Below are 24,063 nucleotides of genomic sequence, written 5' to 3'. Positions count from 1 at the left end.
CACCCATTCACTCTGACACTCAGGTGAAGTCAGGGGATACACCGCGTTGTGATGCGTGTGTGCTTGGTGTGTGGGTGTGTGTGTGTCTCAGGGCCCGTGGATGAGTTCTGTCTGCCGTTGAGGAGGAGGCAGGTCTTCCATCCGTCTCTGGAGGACATGCAGGACGTCGTTGTGCATAAGAAACTACGGCCGATATTCAGAGAACACTGGCTAAAACATACGGTACTGCGCACACACACACACACACGCACACGCACACACACAAACACAAACACACACACAGACACACAGGCACACACACACACACACAACAACGTTTTGTATTTACACATGTTAAAGTCAACATGAACTCAGAACTGACCCCATTTTCTCTTTAATTCATGTTCCTGAATGATTCTCAGTGATGTTTATTTCAAAGAAAATACGTTTAATTCTTTCATCAGAATGCAATAAGTGTGACATCTGAAATATCTTTCCTTCTCGTTCAACGTCTTTATTTATTCCAACAAACTGTCACATAGACTTTTTACTATCCAGTCAATGCTTTGTGTCAATTAATAAAAAATGCATATAATATGAAGTAATAATTATAATTATGAAGTTTTTCAATTGTATTTATCATGTAAATTGAAGATAATTATAACAAGTAACAGTAAAGTATTTAATGTATAATTATTATAGTATGTTATACCATTTTTTGTATTAGCTTTATTTTTATTTCATTTTAAAGTTTTTTAAGTTGATTTTTTTGTGACTTTTGCCATTAGTTTTTTTTGTCCTATTGTAGCGTTCTCTTTATTTAAACAAAAATTTTGAAAGGTTGTTGCTGCAAATAAAAAGTTTTATCCTAATATATTTTTTTGCTTTATTTCAGTGCTTATTCTTAAAATACACACAAACCGGTGTGCAGTCGTATGTAGCTTGTCAGTTAGCAGTAAACAACACTAAACACATTGTTAGGAAAACAGTTAATGGAGTTTGAGAAATATAAAGCCAAGGTTATAGTCAAAAAAAATCTAGTGCTTTCAGGTTTCAGATTGCATAGTTCTAGAAGTGTAGTTAGTGATTTTGGTCATTGTGAACCCTTTATACACTTTGATCAGATTTTCTTGTTTTTGTTGAAGACTCAAAGATGCTGTATAGATGCACGATGTTCAGGTTTTGTTCATGTAGCTCCAGAGACAACAGAGGACACGGCAAATTACTGAGACTTTCTACCACAAACCAGATCCTTTAATGTGTGTATATGTGAGGTCTCTGGCACGGTGATCTCTGATTGAGACCATAGAGGAGTGCTGGGACCACGATGGCGAGGGGCTGTTCTGTATGCGGGATGCGTGGAGGAACGCATCATCTCGATTGCAGCGCAACACCAACACTCACGCCCCCGTAAGCCATCATCTCCGTCGGGTACCATGGTTACACAAACCTGGACTTCCCCCCTAAAGAATCCAGCATCTGATGCTGTACTCTCAGCCAATCAGAGCGCTAGCCGTGTGCGAGGAGAACACCAGAACTCAGTGGAAGCAAAACGAGCGCAGGGATAATTCAACGATCTCGCTCTACACACGGAGGAACTCGAGAGATAAAACACACACGGACGTCTCTGTCTGCACCAAAAATCTTTTATGCGGCAAAGGGCGGTTTATCGATGAAAACAGCAGCTCTTATGATTTAGTATAAAAAGGCGCGAAACTCTGGACTGCGTTTGCGTTTTCTTTTCTGCGAATCATTACAGTCATGCCATACGAGACACGGATTCTTGAGGAATTATGCTGAAATAACGGAACCGTCCCTAAAACAGGATACATCATGTTTAATTTCCTCTGCTTTTTTTTGAACAGCTGCTACGGAGGCGAGACGAGTAGCGGTAACACGTAGTGATTGCTGCCGTTCACATTTTCTGCTTATTTCATGGCAGCCTCCGCTGCTCTTTTTAAAGGAGTCGTATCACGAGGAATCAACGCTCGCTCCACTGAATCAAGAAACCAGGGTCCAACATTAAACTCCTGCAAATGGTGGATGAATTCGGCAATTTTACCATTTCATGCAACCTGTATTTTTTGCAGCACAGTTAGTGACAATATATGCAAAGTGAGCTCCAGATTTCGCCAAACTGCACCTGATACATTGTGTTTGTTCATATTTATCCTTTTAGTGGATTTAAATGAGAAAATCAATCCAGCAATTGTCGTGATGGAGAGTTCATTTGACTTCTACACGGCAAAAACACACGACTAGTTCTTGCACCTACAGCTTTCTGATGTGAACTAGATTACCATCAGTGTTGTTAACATGTTAACGCTTGGTTTCGCGGTTGGAGAGACTTGGGCCACCGAAATACCGATGTCAAACTGTGGAAGCTGAATAAAAAAAGGTCCAAGGTAATCGGCAACTTCTTTTATCTCATGATAACGATTCACTTTTTCACAATTCAGAGTTTATATTCTTGCAATTATGTTGTTATTCACATTTTTGTGATAAAAAATGAGAATTCAGACGGTTTCTTGCAGTTGGCAGAGTAAAATCTAGCAATATATCTTTTGCACTTTTTGCATTTTTCTTTTCCACAGTTTACATTTTGCAATTTTTTTAAATTTTATTTCCGCCATAAATTCCACAATAATAATAATAATAAAAAAATAATAGTAATTGCAACTTTTTTCTTTGCAGTTTGCAACTTTATATCACAATTCTGAGAAAAATTGGTAAATTGCAAGAAAAAAAAAAGTCAGAATTATCAGTTTATATCTCACAATTATATGCGAAGTTTTCTTTAGACTTGTCAAAAAAAAAAGTCAAAATTGCAAGAAAAAAGTTGCAATCATCTATTATCAATTCAGACAGTTTATTTTGCTATTCACTTTTTGCGTGATAAGAACTGAGAATTCAGACTGTTTCTTGCAGTTCAGAGTAAAATTAACAATATATCTTGCAATTTTTGCATTTTTTTTTTTTTTTACATTTTGCATTACATTTTGCAAATTTCCACCATAAATTCCACAATAATAACTTTTGCAACTATTTTTTTGCAGTTGCAGCTTTATACTTGCCCGCTGTAAACTGCAAGAAAAATAGTCAGAATTATCAGTTTATATCTCACAATTCTTTGCGAGTTTCTCTTTAGACTTGTCAAAAAAAGGCAAAATTGCAAGAAAAAGAAAAAAGTTGCAATTATATAAATATTGTTTTTAATCCTGTGGCTGAAATAAGCTTCCAAATCAAACAATCTGAACACCAGCAGAAATAATACGAGTGAAGTGTGAAAGTTTGTGCTGCTAGGAATGACATTATTAACAGTCTGTCTCAATGTGATATATTTTTTCAAAAAAGAGACTGTTGCAGCAGGATGAAGCAGTTAAAAAACTAAATTGATGATTATATACTCATTTCGCATCAAAAGACATTAACATGGGCTATAGAAGCAAATATCACTTGCTTAACATTAGAAGTTGATCTTGATGCTAAGGCTCCTTTAATGACAGTGGCAATCTTTCAGGGCTGTAAATCTGCCCGACGCCACATTCTCCTTCATCTCTGTCTCGCTCTTCTCTTTCTGAAGCACTACAGCAGTATTCAGGGACGCAGGATTCTGCTCACTTACAGCAATTATGCAACCAACACGCATCAGCTTATCGCAGAACCGTAGAAAGTATTACAGAGTCTCAGCCGATTCTATTTATTTTCATTAACAATGTGACAAACTCTCAGTACTGTGAAAACAAACCCTGGTTATTATTGCCCTGAATGTGTTAGACGACAAACCAAGTGTTGGGTGAGAGATAAGTTTGTAAAAAGACATTTCAGATCAATCTGTGATTCCCCCTAACACACACATGTACAGCAGATGAATAATGTAAATATGATTGTTGCGTTTTAAATTATTAGACTAGCATTATGTTGCTATGTTCTTTTCGGGTCACTAATCCAAAAAACAGTCTTTATGAAAGAAAATTATTTCCAGAAGATTGTTACGCTGCCTTTACGTTGTTATACAACTTTTGCTTGTCTTAATGTTCCGCAGGCCTAAATTCACTGATTATGCATGTGATTCTATTTTTTTTAAATCGTAAAGACTTTGCTTTCTACTAATTTTTCGTTACATTGAATGAATGAAATTATTCACCACCTTTAAATCATAATGAAATCTTCTGTGCCCGGTATACATATTTATTTCCACACAAAAATGTAGGCCCCGTCTTAAAACATGTTATTTATTTTTATAAACAGACGGTTTGTGATATATATATAGATATATATAGTGTTCAATGCTGTTCAGTTAAAATATCATAAAAGATTACAAATATACATTACATTTATGAAACTAATTCAAAAAGGCCATTAACAAAATCAACTATTAAAGGTGCGCTTGGTAAAATTGGTGGTACTTTTGGGTGATTTTGTTTACTGGAATACAAAAACAAAACAGTCATACAGACTACATGATGACTCGACAGGGGGACAAAATGAAATCAGGATGACAGTAACTTCTTCATTAAAAATTGGAAAAAAAATACGAAAGTCCATTACATTTAGCTTACTGTATAATAAAAGTATTTGAAATTGTGTGATAAATATTTTATCATGAATTTCGAAAGATAAAACTCTAAGATAAAGATTTTGACGAGAAAATAACGTCACCAATTGTGAGAAAAAATAGTTGCAGTTACCTTTTTTTTTACATTGTGATTTTATCCTTTGTCTGAAAACGGGGCTTCTATAACAATGTCATGTCAAACACCTAACTAAAGAACTTTGCAAATAATGTTGTACAACAGCTTTCAGGGACTAGAAGAGTCTTTAAGACAAAAAGAAAAGCAAGAAAGAGAAACGACAATAATTAGCAATTATATTTTGGTTATCTATTATATATAAACTTGTTTTATTATTGCAAAAAAAAAGCCAAACTCCTATACATACATTCAAATGTATAAAATGCATATTTCACATCAAGTAAAGCAGGCAGCGAAGTGTTCAGTCCGAAGGAGGAGAGCGGCCAAATGTTTGACGTCTGTGGCGGCATTGTGGGTACTTCTGCAGCGCCTCCATCACATGACCGTGTGTTCCAGCATCAAGACGCATCAGCTGATACTCGCGTCTGAAACTGTACAGCACGCCCACGAGTTCCCAACCGGACGCACACAGCTGTGCAGCTGAAGCAGATGATCAAACGCCCTGAACATACAAAAACCAACCAACACACACACACCGGATGCAACATGCACACAGGAAGACCGATGGACCCACACAACGAAAAGACAGAAAGGACAGACGGCACCCCACACAGATGCGGCACCCACACCCCCGCACACAGATGCACGCACAGATGCAAACACACACAAACCACACAACACAAACAACACAGATGAGCACACACACACACACACAGACAGACAGAATGAGCTACACCCATCACACGACGCGACGTATGCACACACACACAGATGCAGCAAACACACACAGATGCACACAAACAGATGCGCACACACACCCGTTTTTGTTTGTTACCCCCCCGACATCCCCTCTTGCGCAACGTCACATCCCCCCACAGTATGTTGCACGCTATTCCACCACAACATGATGCACACACCACAAAGATGCGCACCACACCCCCCGCACACAGCTGCACGCACACACACACTAGATGCACAACACAACCACAGATGCGCAAACACACCCCCGCACATTTTCCTAGTAGCATGAACCTTTCGCATCCACTAACTACACAGACACTGCATCTTTTTAATTCTTTCTTTTTTTTATACATCCATTCTAGAGTCGTTTCCGATTATGCTCTTCGTTCTTCTTTATCACACTCGCATCATCCAGTCTGATTTTTTTACACAGTTATGCACTGTCAACCATACAACCAGATGCTATACTCACACAGATGCAAGCACACACACACGAGATGCACACACAGTGATGACACACATCACACATGTCTGTTTTTAGGACTTTTTTGATTGTTTTTTTGTTACCTTATTTTGGATGTTTTTGTTTTTGATTCACGTGAGCGCCCCCAGCTCTAGTATGGCTCTGTCTATACACACAGATGCGCGCACCCACACACAAACAACACACACACCCAGATTTGAACCACACACACACAGACAGATGGACATGACACACACACACACTACACCACACAGATGCGCGCACACAACCGACAGACAGATGAAAACACCCACACAGATGCGCACACACACACCCGCACCACAGATGCACAGCACCACACCACAGGAACACCACACACACACAGATGCGACATGCAACACACAACACACACACACACACACACACAAACAGATGCATACAACACAATAGAGGCACGCACAGGTAAGCTCCACAAAAAAAAATAAATCTTAAAAATATAGATATTGTGTCAAACGTTTCATTTTGATTGTAGATCAAATTACTCTTGCAAAAAGCACAATTAAAAACAAAGAGAAATGTTTCTAAAATTTTGTCCTTTAAAAAACTGTACTGACAACAAAATTACTAAAACTTTAAAGTGAAAAAAAAAAAATAGTTAAAAATATAAATACAATAGTATATACAATACTGTTACTAAAATAACACTAACGTATGTTAATGTTTATATTGTACTGCCATTTACCAATAACCCACACAACTGAAAAACTTTATATTTTATTAAGAACTTATCTTTGAATTAAACTCAAATTAAGCCATTATTTACTCGTCCCCTCAAAGTCATTGCCACACAACGGAACATAAAAACAGAGACACGAGGATGCCAGATCTGTCTTAATTTATGAATGCATATTTTAGATCATTTTTTGTCAATAATCGGTTCATTACACAAACGAAATGATTCAATCCAAAACAAACGATTCATTTACAAACCGGACATCACGAACATGCCAAGAGAGCCAGGTTTCCACTTATCGACTCGGTTTGTTTCCTATTCTGTTCCCTGTTTAAAGTACCATTGCATGAAAACCAAAAACTGACCTTCATCACCACGGGCTTCTCAAACTTATGGATGGAGTGAGACTTCCTCTGAATGAACTTCTTAAACTCTGAGAGAGAGAGACTTACATTCATATGAGCTGATGCACATATTTACAATTCACTGATGAACTTCACACACATCACGGCTCGTAGAAACACCATTTATAACATTCATGAGTATGTCGTACGTTATGGACCATCTGGACCCCCCCATGAAGGGTTCTCCGTCGTTTAGTGTCATTCAGATGCTTCATAGCCATAATCAAACACAGCTCTAGAATAGACAGAACATGGAACAACATGCAATTGAGGACATCAGAGAGGAGCGGTGTGGCTGGAGCGAGGTTTAAAAATCTGTCTTCCAGTTTCTCAAAGTGAAGGACGTTTGCTTTGGAATCGACAGAAATCAAGCGCCATGCCTACTAGGAGATCAGCCTCGCGAAAGAGTCGAATGAGAGACCGACACTCGACTGACAGCCAGAAAACTACAAACACACACACACACACACAACCCCCACACGTTAACACACACAAGAACCAGAGAATCTCCACTTAGCGGGTCTGATTCGATATTGAACTGATTGTAAATATACCAGCAGCGAATGCAGAGAGCGGAAATCTTACTGCCATTCAAGCTTCCTTCTCAAAATCTCCTGCAACCGTCTTATCTTCACTGATACTTTTCTACGAACAGAGGAACGAGAGGAAAAGACCCCACGGAGTCCACATTCAAAAGAACTTTACAAAAGTTGATTTTATGTCTAGAAAGGCAAGCAGGCACATTAAATGTAAGTAAAGTTTCCACACATAAATATAGAATAAAATGTCAAAATGTGGTGGAAATATTTCCAGATGTCATACAGTGTAACCGCAATATTCATATGAAAATATTTCAAACAGCCAATGTTATTCTGACGTGTACATTTAAAATATATAAAATAAGAAGGAAGGCATATTAAATTGATTATGTTTTTAATGAGTTAAAAAATTTTTTACTGACAAATTGGGCAAAACCTAGAGATGAGTGGGCCCCCCAAATTAAAAAAAAGGTTAAAAATTACAACACTAGTTAGTACGGAAGAGGATTAGGGCCAGAGCAATAACGAAAAAATAAAAACATCTCGAGATCTAAGTCGATGTGGTTTCGAGAAAAAACTTGTTAAATGTTCGAGAAAAACAGTCGAAATACAATCTTGAGAACTAAAACCATTACATTACACGCCATTATGGCATGCGGTAACGGTTTTAATTTATCATAGCTGTCCCAGAGCCAGAGTGCAATTGGGGGTGAAGCCAGCGCTAACCGTGCATTTGGCCGCTGGTTGTAATTTCATGTTGTGACCAAAAGCGAGTAGCATACATCGCCCAAATTGGACGATTTTTTTCTTCTAAAAAGGACTAGCCGCTTGCAATTCTCTTTAAAGTCGTTCGGGTGCGAATTATTATTGTGTCATAATTAGCTAAAGTTGATAGAGATTTCTGTGTTACTGAAAAATATAGGCTATGCAATGACCACTGATCAAATGCGTTTATTCTCTACATTTCATTTCGACTTTTTGTTTCTCGACACACATGTAACGACTTTATTCTCGAAATTAAATGAGTTTATTCTCACCGATTTATTTCAACTATTTTTTTCTCGAAATTTAACGAGGTTTTTTCGCGAAAAACACAACTTTATTCTCGTGTAAATTGATGAGTTTTATTCTCAAGATTGTATGCATTCGAAACTTTGTTTTTTTTTCTCGAAATTTAACGAGTTTAATCTCGCAATATAATGACTTAATCTCTAGAGATGGTTTTATTTTTTTTATATTGCTTTGGCTCTAATCCTCTTCCGTAAATTAGTTATTCGGGGTGAAAGTAATTAGTCTTTTAATATGTCTGTTGTTGTAAATATGCCTGACAAGATTGTTACACTGAATGACATTTTACTGGGTGTCTTCTGTAATATCAGGGGAAAATCTCTATGATATTTATTTTTTGCTCAGAAAAACAAAAACAAATTGCAATTAAATTAAGATTTTTTTTTTCCCCTTTTTAGGCAGGTACTTCATATGTCTTTATTGTTGATATGCTTGAACACTTTCTCGTACGTGACCTTTGTTTCCACTCGTCTGTAGAAGTTGTTTCGGAGGACACCGGGGGGGTTGCGTCGCGTACCGTGACGCTGTGGTTCCACTCGTCGGAGGAATTGCGGGGGGATCTGGGAAGTCCGGCGGACCGGCCAAACTGAGCTGAGCTGAGGCGAACCACATCCAGGTATCTGAGCGAAACGAGAGCGAGCTGAACAGATGAATCTGTCTGTGAGAGAACCGAGACTTCACTCGCTTCTCTCCAGTTAAACAGCTCCAGCCACGTCCTGTAACACACAAACACATGAACGAGCAGCTGTGCTTTCACATAACCTCGTGTGTAAGAGTGGAGAATAAAAACCAACTAATAAAGTAGTGCACAATACATTTCAGGGAGTTTTTGTGTTGAGTTTGCATCAGTGAGGGACACTGCCACGTAGCAAAAAAAAGCAAGGTCTACTGAAAAAGAAAAAAAAAACTAAATAATACAGAAAAAACAAAACATATATAATATCTCTATATATATAACAGTACAGTGTCAACAAGTTTGGCAAACAGTACTATTTTTAATGTTTTTGACAGCACAGTTCTTGTCTGCTCATCAAGCCCTGCAGTTATCTTTGATTTCAAAAATCACAGAAAAAAACATGTAATATGGTGGAATGTCTGGTATTACAATGTAAAAATCATTGTTTTTTAAATTAGTATTCACTTTAATTCTACTCATTTATTTATGTGACTGCAAAGCTCGAATTTTTAGGGACTCATTATCACATGTCCACTTGTAGAAATGCATTCTAATATGATGATTCACTTATCATAAGTTGGAAACAGTTCCTGCTGCTTAATATTTTAGCCAGAACATGTGATACTTTTTTAAGAAACTTTTGTGACTAAAAAGCTAAATAAAAAAAAAAAAAAAGAAGAAGCTAAGTTTTAAAATATAATTATCTTTGTAATAACAAGAGCCTCCCTTTTTTTTTTTGCCCTTCCTTTCCCCTTCATTTCCCGTTTTTCTCAAACAACACTCATACCATACTGAGGTCAGAGTACTTGGGGGGCGCGCGGTCAGCTATTTTTTTTTTTTCTTTTCTTTTAACAATAAAATCAATACTTTTATTCAGCACCAGGATGGGTACATTGATATTAAAAAAGTCATATGTAAAGAACAATATCTTATGAGAACATATATTCCTATTCAGATTCTTTTTTTTTTGCTTTTTCTGAAATATAAATGGCAGTTTCATTTAAACCGTTTTTTATTCGATCCACAAATTGAAAGCAGAACTGTTTCAACACTATAAATAACTCAGAATATTAGATCATTGAATTCTAACCCCATGATCATGTGATCTCCGACTGGATGCTTAAACGGTGACACTGGAGGCTGGAGTATTGATGCTGACAATTCAGCTCTTGGCATCACAGGAACTAATTTTTTTTTTTTTTAAAGTAATCTCAAATAGAAACACTATTATTTTTAGTTGTAATAATATTTCACAATATTACTGTTTTTTTTTTTGTATGTTCATGCATCAAATAATGCGGCTTGATGAGCAAGAAGAGACTACTCTTTTCAAAACATTAATTAAAATAGTAATGTTTCCCCAAACTTTTTTACCTGTACTGTCTATATAGAATTATATATATCTCTATATCTATATCTATCTGTTTTTTTTTTTGTTTTTTTGAATAAGTTACTTTAAATTCTTACAAAATTGTTTTAACTAATGTTTTCCGTCAACTTTTTCCTTTCTTGTTCCTTAACATTGCCAGCATTCTAATTTTCAGGCCATTCGGTGCACTATGTAAACCACGCACAACTTAATTTAGCCATTTTCTGTTGTATATTACCAACATTTACTACCCTTTTTTTACTGTATTGATTTACACCAAGTGCAAACCGTTTAAAAGAGGAAAAGAGGAAGCATGGGTAAGAGTTAGAATGTTACATTTTAAAGTAAAGTAGAAATATTCAAAATAAAAAAAACAACAATATACATATTCAATTACAAAAAAAAAAACACATTAAATGATGAATGAAGGGAGGGGTAGTTGTGTGCAGGTGCTATCGTGTTTTGTGAAGTGTCTTCCGAGCAGACGCCCCAGTCTGCAAGTTGCAGTCCCAGCCACCGCGGGACAGGCGTCTGCGCAGACTGTGAGACACATCCACAGTTCAGGACGTTCTACAGCAGCGTCTGGTTCTTATTATGAGCGAACAGATCCAACTCATCCAACACGAACAGCAACGGGACGACTGCTGCTCTTATCACCTGACGATAAACAGGTGGATTCAAATAAACATTCAAATAGTCGTAGCGTGTAAACATATATACTAAATCTAAACACCGAGACTGACGGAAAAAGCCTCACCTTTTTCTTGAGGCTTCGAGGAGAACAAAGCCAGATTCTCTGCCAAAGCTCCACTTAAACACGAGGGGAAACGCGTCTTTCAGGCGGTAAAACCCTTGAAAACTACTGCAATTATTCCTCTAATAACTCAGGAACTCACAAAGACTCTTGTCTCCTACGACGTTCTCGCAGGTGCAGCTGGCGGAGTGATTCTCTTTCACAATGAGCGATTGTGTCGTCTTGTCTGCAGAATACACTGGCGCTCAGATCACGTTACCAAAAGCTGGAGCTTCTCTTTAATTTCGTTTAACACAGGAGCGGCGTTGAAGTGATGTTCAGTGATACCTCACCGGTCAGCTCCACCAGCAGAACGTTCTTCGTTGCACTTCCATTCAGACTCAGGTAGCTCTAGGAGGGACACATTATTCCACAGCATGCGGCAGACAGAGGACACACAGAAAGAACCACTTCACCATAATTATGCCTTACTGTCAGACATATTAACTTTTATTCCTTCCGCACCCCGCAAAAGGTACTTTCTTCTACATGTTTTGTCTCGTTGTTATTTTATGAACAACAACTAAACTTTGGTAATACATTTACCTGAGATTGCACCCATTAGCTGCCTCGTACAACCCCCTTAATTTTGTGGGAAATGCAAATGAAGTGCGTTTCTGCTTAATTGAAAACAATGACAAAAATCCTGGCAACGGGGTCAGAAAAATGAAGATACTCATGAGAACAAGGTTTGACTTTTAATAATAATTAAAAAAAAAAAAGAGTCCTCTAAAGCGACAATCTCAAAAAAAAAAAAAAAACAAAAAAAAAAAAAAGGTATTGTCCCTTTGAATTTCTCACTCCTTGTCATCGTTGTGATTGTACTATTTTGTCCTCTTGGCGCTCGACAACATGAATGCTGCATATTGAAATTATAAAAACGAGCAAGAAGTTTTCCAAAACAATCACGTTTTTTGTTTCATGTAAAATATGGTGAAAGGCAGCAGGCATTAATATTTTCCTATCTAATCAAAATGAGTCATCAGTGAGGGGTTAATCTTGATGCTCCGTACCATAGTTTTTCCAGATTCCTCGTGGACCAACAATGAGGCCGAGTTTCTCTCTCCATGAACAGCTGTACGTCTCAGCACGCTCGCAAGTGCCTACCACCAAACACCACATGTCACACCACAAACACACCACACAGAGACACAAACACACACACACACACACACACAGTGTAAGAATACAACCCCGCACCACACACACACACACAGTGTAAAATAAGTGTAAGAATACACAACAGTGTAAAATAAGTGTAAGAATACACACAGAAAAACACACAGCACATACACACTCACACTCTCTCCTCTCTCTCTCATCTGCTCTCTCTCTCACACACACACACACACACACACACACACAGAGACAGTAAACCTGGACGCACTTGTAATGGGAGTCCAGACCCACAGGCTGATCCGGCAGCTTCTGCGACACAGTCTCTCGCGCAGGCGCTTCTGAGCGGAAAATCACCCACACCAAAAAATCCATCAACCACCCAAAATCTAGGCTTCAATCCATTTATTATTTCAAAAACCAAAAACTAAAAAAAAAAAAAAAAACTAAACTATGTGTAACTCCCCACAGGCAAAATTTTCAATACCACAATCAACCACACATCTTCAAACAATTTTAGAGCCTCTCACTTCGCAGGTATGATCATCTTTTCGTTAATGTTTTGATCTACACATACGTTTTCCCTATGTTTTTTATTTAAAATTAAATAAATATATTTACTCAGACATACACTTGTCAGCCCCTGACAACATACTTCTTCCCACACCCCCCCGCATTAACCACCAGAGTGACACAGATTTCAAACAAAAAATGTAAAAAAATCACACACATCCCCCCCCCCATTCAGAGAGAAAAACAAACAACCAAATTTACATAAATTCCCTGTCAAAAACAGACACAAATTCCCAAACCTCAACTCACACAGAAATAAAACAACCATGTTTTCAAAAACCAACACGACAATCACCACAACAAAAACACCTCGCTAGACAGATTCAGATGGAAAATCAAACACCCACCACCCGACATAGTTTTCTATTATCCCTTTCACATTCTCATCTACAAATAAACAAAAAACACATATTCCACCAAACACTACTCTAAAAAATCAAAAGTTAAATATTTTTCCAAGCTTCCTACTACAAAATGACAACAAAACCATTTTACAATATTAAAGAAAAATATATAAATTTATTCTTTTTCCACCAAAAGCCCAATACCACATAAGGTTCACATCAACCGCTAAACACAACAGATATATAAATCAAAGATATAACAAAATAAAATTAAAACAAAAAAAAAAAAAAAATATGGGAGGACACACCACACCCCAAAAAAAAAGACAAAAAAGACACAAACACACACACACAAGAGACCCAGACCCAGCCAACACACACACACAGCACAGAGAGAGAGAGAGAGAGACCAGGAGAGACCAGAGAGAGAGAGAGATACACACACACACAAACAGAGACACACAGAGACACAGAGCAGACACCAGACAGAGAGGATAGAGACACACACCACACACAGAGAAGAGACACACACCACACACACTCACACAGAGAACACACACCACACAGAGACACAGAGACACACACACACACACACAGACAGAGACAGACAGAGAGAGAGAGACAACACACACACACCACAGGCAGAGAGAGAACCACAGACTAGACCCACAGAGAGAGAGACACACCCACACACACCGAGAGAGAGATGACACACACACCAACAGAGAGAGAGAGAGAGAGAGAGAGAGAGAGAGAGAGAGAGACGGAGACACACACACACACAGAGAAACACACAGATAGAGATAGATGATGCTCTCACAGCTGATTCCTCAAACGTACAGCCAGACCAGCACAGCACTATCTGGACAAACCAAATTTAGAAAATTACAAAAACAAAATTAACATCACCTATTGGAAAGATGCTACTAAATCCAAAGAATGGACTCTATTTAAAGCTGAGAAGATTTATAAACCGCAGAATCCTGAGCTTGTGTGAACGAGCATACAATTGAGAAAGACCCTAAGCAGATATAGACTGAACGATCACCTCTGGCTGTAGAGAAGGGACGGCACAGTCACGATGGCAGCCGAAGGAAGAGACTGTGTTCACTTTGCTCTCAGAGAGAGCTGGAGACAGAAGAACACTTCCTCATTCACTGTGATCCACTATCCACAGCATTAGATCACACTATTTCACCAATTTTCCAACAGCTAGAACCACATTTTATGGTATTACCAAATTCAGAGAAATTAAAATCATATTTTGGGGAAAAACTCTATCTCAATCACAACAGCAGCAAAGTATGCTTAACAATACCACACAAACTCACGAGAGTCAGCCAGTTGACAAAACTAAAGATCTGAATGTTGAGACAAATACACACAAGTGTGTTTTTTATTTTTGTTTGATTTTGTTTGATTTTAATTTGTTGTTATTTTTTAATTTATTGATTTATAAGTATATTCATGCGATTTGTTTACTGATTGAGTTTTATTGATTATTTGTTTACACTGCCCTATGCCAATGGCCAATGCTTTAGCAATACTGTACAGAATCAATGCCAATACATGCCAAGAAAGCCATTGAATTGAATTGAATTGAATGTGAGATGGAGAGAGACACACACTACAGAGAGAGAGGAGAGAGCAGAAGAGAGAGAGAGAGAGACAGAGACCACCCCCACACCACAAACACACACACACACTCACAGAGCATCTCCATTAATTCACAGATAACCATACAGTAAACATTATCATAAATAACACAGGTGCAGACCTCATAACTTACCACATTCATACCTGACAGCACACTATGCAGGAGTTTTCCTCTGATTTTAAAATTACACCTTCACTAATTTGTTTTAAATGAATACTGCATGTGGCAAATTCATTCCGAAATATTAAATTTCATGTAATTTTTATAAATGAATATGAACTCATTAAAGCACGCAGAGTGCTGTCGCTGCATATCTGCTGCTTTTACACACCCTTTTTGTCTTTTTATTACATGGTATTAACTTCGATCATCACTTCATGTTATGTTTTGTATTTAACTCTCTACTGTAAATATCATTTACAGAAACCCTTATTTTGACGCTTCTGGTACACGGATGCAGGGTTATAATGTTTACTGATTTATATTACACACGAATAGAAACATTATTTACAACAGTTTAAGATTTGAGGTTCAGGTTTGTCAACCCCTCAACTCTTCACAGAGTTAGTAAATAATCTGTTAATTAAAGTTGTTTACTGATGAATTAAGCGTGGATAAACGCACCAGTGCGGTCCTGTGATTATGGCGCCACAAGCCCGCGTATTTCCGGGAAGTCAACATGACTTATTTCCGGTGTCCACATGAAGTGCTTGACAGCATGTGTTCGCCCGGCGGGCCCACGAAACCGAACTATGCACAGGTTGATTTTTGAGCCTCAAGCAAGTGTCGCCATATAATTTTAAAGCATATGTTAAACCTATTAATATTAGCCTATCATTAATTTTGTAATAGTTTGCCTTTAATTATGAATTCATTAACAGCTTGTGCAGGTATTTCATATAAAGTAACATGGTTCTGACTTGTCTTATCATAAGCCTAATTGTGAAAACTAGTACTTGGCAAACTCTAAGCAATGCAAAATGACCTTATTCTTTATGATATGCTATGGTGTTTTGTTTTATCTAAGGTGTTTTATGATTTATCGGTGTTTATGATCATTAAACTCGACGAATGCCACTGGCATGTCAGCTGTGTTCCAAGAACCTTCTCTGACTGTCCCGTGCTAGTTAGAATTGTTGTCGTTTGTATTAATTTGTACATCCATTTTGTTGATTGTTTTTAACTCTCACTTACTACTCATACTAAATTATATTACTACTAACTCTAAACTGAAAAACGTCTAAATCCTAAATAAGAAAGTGATTTTATCTAAATTAAATTTATTTAGACAGTGCATGCTTGTACAGTCAGTTAGAGCCTTGTGACAGATGCAAAACATATTTAAGGCATGCCTGATGGTGTTCAAAAACAACGAAATCACCCGTCACGCGTAACATCTTTCCTCAAATATTTAAAAAATTTTGGAAAACATTAAAAAAAAAAAAACAGGTCATTATGTGGTGGAGCTGGGGTTCCAGTGTAGTGTCTGAAGCAATCTTTCTCCTTCTTCCACACAAAAACCCAGGAACACAACAGCACTAACAGAATGATATATCTATACTGTACTCCCCTACTAAACCAGCAGATAATCAAATGACATAGTAAAATGCAGATACAAGAAATGAGGCACAGTAGGAACAGACACGCGGGGGGGGGGACACATTCGAATGGCACAGAAAGCGGGTTCATTATGAATGTCTTTTTTTCTCTTGTACTCTCACTAGCTGTTTTGGGGGTGTAATGGCATGTCTGTTGAGAGTTTTGTGACGGCATGGTGGGCTCTGCTCTCTCTCAAGTCGCAGAGGTCTCCTGTCAATCGTTGCACAATGATCCCTCACATTTAAGACCTTATAGATACACAAGCACACGGTAAAAGCCATTGCTTAAAAAGAGTAAAAAAAGAAAAAAACAACCGGGGGCCTGGTATGGTCTGACTAGCTTTACACGGGAGCAACGTTGCAGCTCCTTACGGAGGCATTGCGGATTATGAGCTGGTTGGTGAGACCGCTTGGATAAGCCCTGAATAAATGTATATAGATAAGTGTACACGGGGAAACTTGGCAGTAAAACCCCTACAACGACAGCCAAACACGAATCCAGAGCACGACCCTGAAACTCTGTTTTCAGCTCCAGCAACTGGCACCGAGAAGTGCTCCGAAGGCACCCTCATTATCATCACAAGCTGTTTTGAAGCCCATTGTGATTTTTGTCATGTCGTCCGAAGTGTGGGGCACGTCTCTCCAAAGATTCTTTCTTCTTTGAAGCTCCTGTGTCTTTGTTAACTGTAAAAAGAAAATAACAATAGATCAGTGCTTAAGTAGCCTGAATGTGAGAGCGCTGTGGCTTTTGTGGGAATAAAAACTCCCAGTTAAGAGGACTTGTCCAGGACTTCCATGTCTCTTCCTGAGCCAGTCACAGTCTCATATGCCTTCTTGTGTCTTCTGTTCGAATCAGTTCATAGTAAGCTTGTGGTATGAAGAAATCCCCTGGGTTTTCCTCCACTCAGGCTGTCTATCTTCGTAAGAAAGAAGTTCATGAAGCTGAGGGGGCGGATTCACAAGTGCGTTTGCTGAAGAACCTGGAAGCGTCTTCCACTTCCCTCTCTCCCAGGCAGTTGCTCGGCACTGTGAAGTGTTTTTGTGGATTGGTTTGTCGGTGCCACTCCAGCATCACAAGCAAACAGCACGATGGTGTGTTTCCAGACGCGCTCTGACAGTACCTCATGTGCATCTCTGATGCATTCATTTCACCTACAGGAAGGTCATCAGAGGGCGTTTTCACATGGTATGACCAGAAGCAGAGCGTGAGGTCCTGGAGGACAAAGTGACACGCTTCTGACAATTTCTTCTTTTATCCTGTCTGGTCTGAGTCTGTCCCATCCTGGTGCTTCCACAACACTGATCTTCCTTCCTCCTCGTTCACTCTGATGTAAAGTACAGAGACCAACTTTCTCTCCGGTCAGATTCTCACAGTTTAGGACTGATTTGACAACTTTATTCTCTTCATCATTTCCTAAGATCACAATTCTGAGCTCCGAACCTCCTTTAAAGAGCAAATGAGAATCAAATTAATATTATTGCATGATGTTTTTTTTTTTTTTTTTTAATTAATCAAACATTTTCTTCTTTTCGGTTCCAAAAGAGCATGTATCAGTCTGAACTTTAGGCTGGAATCTTTTGATGATAGATTTATGTACGGGAAATATTTTAATGTGCCTTTCTGTAGGTTTTGATTGTTAAACTTTGTGTCTAACACCTATCACCAACCAACATTATTGTTTATAACTGGTATTATTTTTATTTCTATTATTGCTACTGTAATCCCTTTATCTATTTATTTATTATTTTGAAAATGTTTATGCATGTATCTTATCATTTATGCGCTATCTTTTTTGCTTTGGAGGTGTTTTTGTTTTTGTAGTTTATTTGAAGCCAAACCCGTGTCACAATATTTTGAAGATCTTCTGTTAAGGTATTTCTATTTCCCTCGGGAAGACACATTGTATATTGTACATGCTAACACTGAATAAACATGTCAAAAAAAAAACATTTTCATTATTGGAAACCACACACAGATAAACTGACTCACCCTGAGGAGATTTAGCAGCCATGATCACAGTATGTGCCGCTGCTTCACAACATGCTCTTCGTGGAAACTGATAACAAGAAACACACAGTTTGCTCCGCTGTGCTACAGGTTTCACTTCATACTAACAGACAGTTTATATTGCAGTTCTATAACTATTAAGCATTGCCTCATCACAGAAGATGTAACACTAATTTTGTAGCACTCATGAATGTTCATTTGTGGTGTGATTTCTCCAGTGAAATGATATGAAAAAATATATGGGGAAGGTGAACTGCTCAAATAATTTGAGTTTGTAATTAAGTAAAAGTACAGTTTAGTTGTACATTTTAGCACCCAAAATATATTGCAGTAAATTTACATTGTTTTTAAAGTCTAAATCCTTTCACACATGGCCTACATTTCCAATGTATTGCTTGATTCTGTCATAAATTATGCAAAATTAACATTATTATATCAACAGGTGGTTTCAAGACATAAAAGAGGAACACAACCACTTAAAGATGTTCATAAGTCTTTTTTTTCTTTTCGTTTAAGCTCCTGTGAGCATATGCTGATGAAACAGCAGACTATACTTAAAAATCTTTTTGTACATGTAAGCACAGAAAACATATCAAACATGAAGCAAAATTTGATATTGTATCTACCTACCTCGGATTTGCTAGGTTGTTTTTCTATGCATGTAAATTAATGTTTAAAAGTAGTTCATAAGACGTTGGTGTGATGTTGCAGGAGGTGTGCGCACCATCAGATGTATTTGAATTTACGTTGTTGTGTTGTTGATGGGGGTTTGGTGTGATTTTGAAGGAGGTGTGCGCACATTTTATACCTTTCTGCCTGAAATGCCATTAGTACTCCACCCTAATATAAATATTATCACAGTATGTGCAGCTGCTTCACAACATGCTCTTTGTGTAAACTGATAACAGGAAAACTCATCGTTGGCTGCGCTGTGCTTCAGGTTTCACTTAATTAAGCATATGACTAACACATGGTCAACAAAACATAACCACCTCCTGCTTCCATCTTATTCAGAAAAATATTTTATATAAGTGTGACACTATGAGATAATGCATGATTGCTTGCCATGTTTGTTTTATTTTTCATTAACAGAAAAGCATAAAAAAGCAACTTGTTCATAAATGTACCCTATGAGGCAGATTAACAGCTGCTGGAATAAATTCAGTGTAAATGATTTTATTTCTTTGCACACTTACTAGCTTGAGTATCTAATATACACCCCCCCCCCTTGCAAAAATGAATAGATAAGTATTATACTGTGGGCTTCAATTAATTCCTGGACGATCATACAATGCATAATAAGAGGTCTACCCTAGCCAACAAATGCTCCTTGTATCTGAACATTAAATTAACTGGCCAAGATTAAAATATCAAATTAGTATGAAAATAAAATAACAATAGAATGGATGAGTGTCTGTGACCCATTAAAAATACAAAAAAAGTCACACACCTGCAGCACTTCTGAGAACAGAGAAAAACAATAAAATAATATTAAATAAAAATAATAAAATAAATATGCCTACACTAAATATTTTTTCACTTAAATAATGAACAAATAAACATGACAAAACGAAAACACACACTGAATCCTTTTATGCACTTTGAAGAACGGGCATATATAGTCTTATTTTTAACATGCACTCATTTCCATCAATCCGATTGCGGATCCTGAAAGTGTTTTATATATTTTGCTTACTGTAAACTTATGCATTACATAAATGTATATGTAAGAGTGCCTGGGGTCACATTCAGGAGAGCACGTCAACATGCTTTGTTAACTAAACATATGCCAGAAAAGCATTTTTCTTATGTATTTCTTGTGTATAAATATTCATTCTCCAGTTTAAGACATGCATAAGCTGTAAATAAAAATAAAGACAGACTGTTAATGGACTGTTAGGTTGTGTGTAAACCTATGTATCTATGCAGTTACTGTTTTCTGCTACTTTAAAGATCATGAAGGCAAGGAAAACTGCTAGAATGCTTCCCAAAAGTAAACCAGCGCAAGCTCCCGAAACTCAATATTCAGCTCCTGCGACTGCGTAATGTAATGCAGTAATGCATCAGACAGGCTTGTGACTCTTTCACAAAGTCAGGTTTCCCTTTGGTTACTGTTAAAGAAAACAGCATCAGATTTGTGTGTAAGTGACATGTGAGAAACGTGTTTGACATTAAGAAAATACACTCACTGTCAGGAGGATTCTTCAGCAGACTTCCCAGACACAGCCCAGGATGGATTTGATCACTTTGCTCTTGTCAACTTCACCATTTCCCAAGAACACAACTCCGATCTCTGACAGATGAAGTGAGCCTCAGAAATAGAATTAATTATATTAATTATCTCTTAAAGGTCACCTATCTGTTTTTGATGAGCCTCCAGAAGCCATAGCTGCTGTGTTACATCCAAGGCTGTCCCTCTAAAGAGCTGTTTGCAACAGATGAAGCTGCTCAGAAATGCTTCTTTGGTTCCCAGAAGCACTGAATATACAAGCAGCTGGTTCTTCTGTACTGCAGAAGCGCAAAACTTTGATCCTGCTGACTTAAAAAAGTTCAGTTGAGAAATGCCTGTTCAAAACTCAATTTTGCTGATATTTTGTTGAATGAATGTTAGCACATCTTCCTTTCATGTTGCTGAACAGTTCATTGTGCATTTATTTCTGCTCACATAACCCCAAAAGTCCCTAATATCTAGAACTATAACTGAAGTTCTAAACGTAGGTTAATAAGCTAAGTTCGTTGATGTAATAACAAATCGTTTTTTTATATTGTGATCACAGCAAAGATTTGAAAACAGTACACTGAAGAAATTAAGATATACTGTATTTTAAACCTATTAAGTATTGTATTACGTACCTTGCTCCCCTGTTTCAGTTTCGGCTCGTTTTTTTATATTTTGCTGTTTTGTTTTAAGGGTTGTATCTTAATTTATTTTTTATTTTATAAAACTAAAATAATGCATAGTGTATTATTCTTTACTTTCCAAAATGTCATTTTGAAAATAAAAACACATTAAATACATCATACTCCTCACCTCACTTTTTTTTTAAATTCTACCACACACCCCTTTTCTGTTAATAAAGGTTTCTAAATCCTTCAAAATAATAATCTTGAGTAAATACAATGATAAAGCAAATGCAAAAGTGTTTTTCCTTTTTTCAGTCCACAAAATTCACAGGTAGGTTTAAGAAATATTCAGCTTTAATCTTTCCAAAGCAAATTCCAAACAAATCCTGCATGTAGCATTGTATAGGACAATTTTGTTCTACAAATTTTGTTATTGCTGCATCTGTTTTACATTTTCCATGATTTGTCCCAATAGATTAGAAAATAAAGAAGAAGAAAAAAAAATAATAATTAAATAAATAAATAAATAAATAAATATTACAAATTCTTGCAGCAGGAAAAGAGACAGAAGAGCATTTCTAAAACTTACTGACCTTTGTGCTGCAGTTTTCCCTCCAAAATGATGTCACTTCCTGGAGAATGATGTCATCGAGGACCTGGCTTCCGTAGATTTTAGGATGGAACATGATATTGAGGATACACAAACCTGTTACTATAATCAAAGCTTTATGAATTTTTCTTGAGTCATTCAAAATTAATATTCAGTCAAAATATTTAATATAAACAACAAATGAAGATATTGCCTATATTTGTTCTCAAGCCATTGCAATTTTGCGTGTATGCTTTGAGAGGGCAGACATGTTTTAATAATAATTTTTTTTATTTATTTGTATTAAGCACCTTAGAATACATTATTACAATAACAATCTTTTTTAAAAAAATAAATAAATAAATCTTTCTAATATTTTCAATGATACATTTTAAATACAGATATGTTGTATTTTAGTATTTCATATTGCACAAACTAAAATTCTAAAACTGGTCAGTAATCAGCAGATCGTTAAGACAACACTGTCTAAAGAGGAACATATTTAAAGTTTCCATGTCATTGTTATAAAAGCATATCACATATATAAAGATTATATATATAGAAGATTATCATAATATAGACTAAAGAGGAACATATTTAAAGTTTCCATTCATTGTTATGATCATATAAAGGTTTAAATAATATATATATATATATATATCATGCGAATATATTTATTGTTTTTGTGAGATTTGTGTGTTATTCAGTGCAAATCTCTTCTCCATCTCACATCTTTGATGCTGTATACTCTTGAACGTCAGAGCACAATCTCTATCAGGCTTGTAAGTGATGACTGAATTTACATTTTTAGGAGGATGAACTGTCCCTTTAAAGTGAACTGTCTCAGAGAAGCTCATGTTCACTGGGCAGCGGACAGCCCAAAGCTCCTCTGACCGGTGTGATGCAGCACGTCTCCAGGTCAAAACATTCAGAACCACTTCTGCTTCTGATCTCACAGTGAATATCTCGTCTTCATCGCACCCAGAATGCTAAAGCTGAGAGAGTGTGAGGTCCTCCTGTCGTCATCAAAACCACTGACCGGATGCAGCTCCAGACCAGACACAAGCACATAGAGACCGAATCTGAGGAAAGAGAAACATCAGCGTGTGTTTAACTCATCATCGGTCATCAGATGCAGAGCAAACACTCACTGACCGCTGGTGTGGTCACCGCAAACTCCCGCTGCTGGATCTACAGGAGCTGTTTAGGATCCACAGACTTTGGACTTCTGGACACAAACTGATTCGCACTTTCCTAAGAGAGACGCATCAGTGACCTCTAATTACTGAGATGTTGAGATGTCTACATCAAAAGAAATTTACAAAAGTGATTTTATGTCTAGAAAGTACATTAAATGTAAGTTAAGTGTCTACTTTTAAGGTTTCAAATAAGTTTTTGGGGAATAAAATGTCAAAATTTGGTTGAAATAATGTTACATTGTCATTCAGTGCAACATAATATTTATGTAAAAATTCAAACAACATGCTTATTCTGACGAACATATGAAAGTGAAAAAAGTGAAAGTGAAAGTGACGTGAAAGTGACAAAAAACATATTAAAATATATAAAAGAATAAGGAAGCATATTAAATTGTATTGTGTTTAAAGTGAGTAAAAAACTCTTACTGATAAATGGGCAAAACCTAGGATAGTGGAAAATTTTAAAAATGTAAAATTACAACTAATTATTATTCGGGGTGAAAGTAATTAGTTTTTTAATATGTGTTAAAATTATTTTTGTTGTAAATATGCCTGACAAGATTGTTACACTGGAGGACATTCTAGTGGGTGTCTTCTGTAAATCAGGGGAAAATGTATGATATATAGCACAGAAAAACGCAAATGCAAATAAATGCAAATAAATTAAACAAAAAAC

At 37.0% G+C, this 24,063-nt stretch overlaps 1 pseudogene; it reads right to left on the bottom strand.

Moving 5' to 3' along the window:
• Window positions 1-17,561: 17,561 nt before the first annotated feature.
• LOC109046790 lies at window positions 17,562-19,493 on the bottom strand (annotated as a pseudogene).
• Window positions 19,494-24,063: the final 4,570 nt, after the last annotated feature.

This window comes from Cyprinus carpio, chromosome A6 (assembly GCF_018340385.1).
Source record: "Cyprinus carpio isolate SPL01 chromosome A6, ASM1834038v1, whole genome shotgun sequence".
In the NCBI taxonomy this organism is placed as follows: domain Eukaryota; kingdom Metazoa; phylum Chordata; class Actinopteri; order Cypriniformes; family Cyprinidae; genus Cyprinus; species Cyprinus carpio.
Note: the sequence above shows the minus strand (reverse complement) of the source record. Positions and strands in the feature narration are given on the sequence as shown.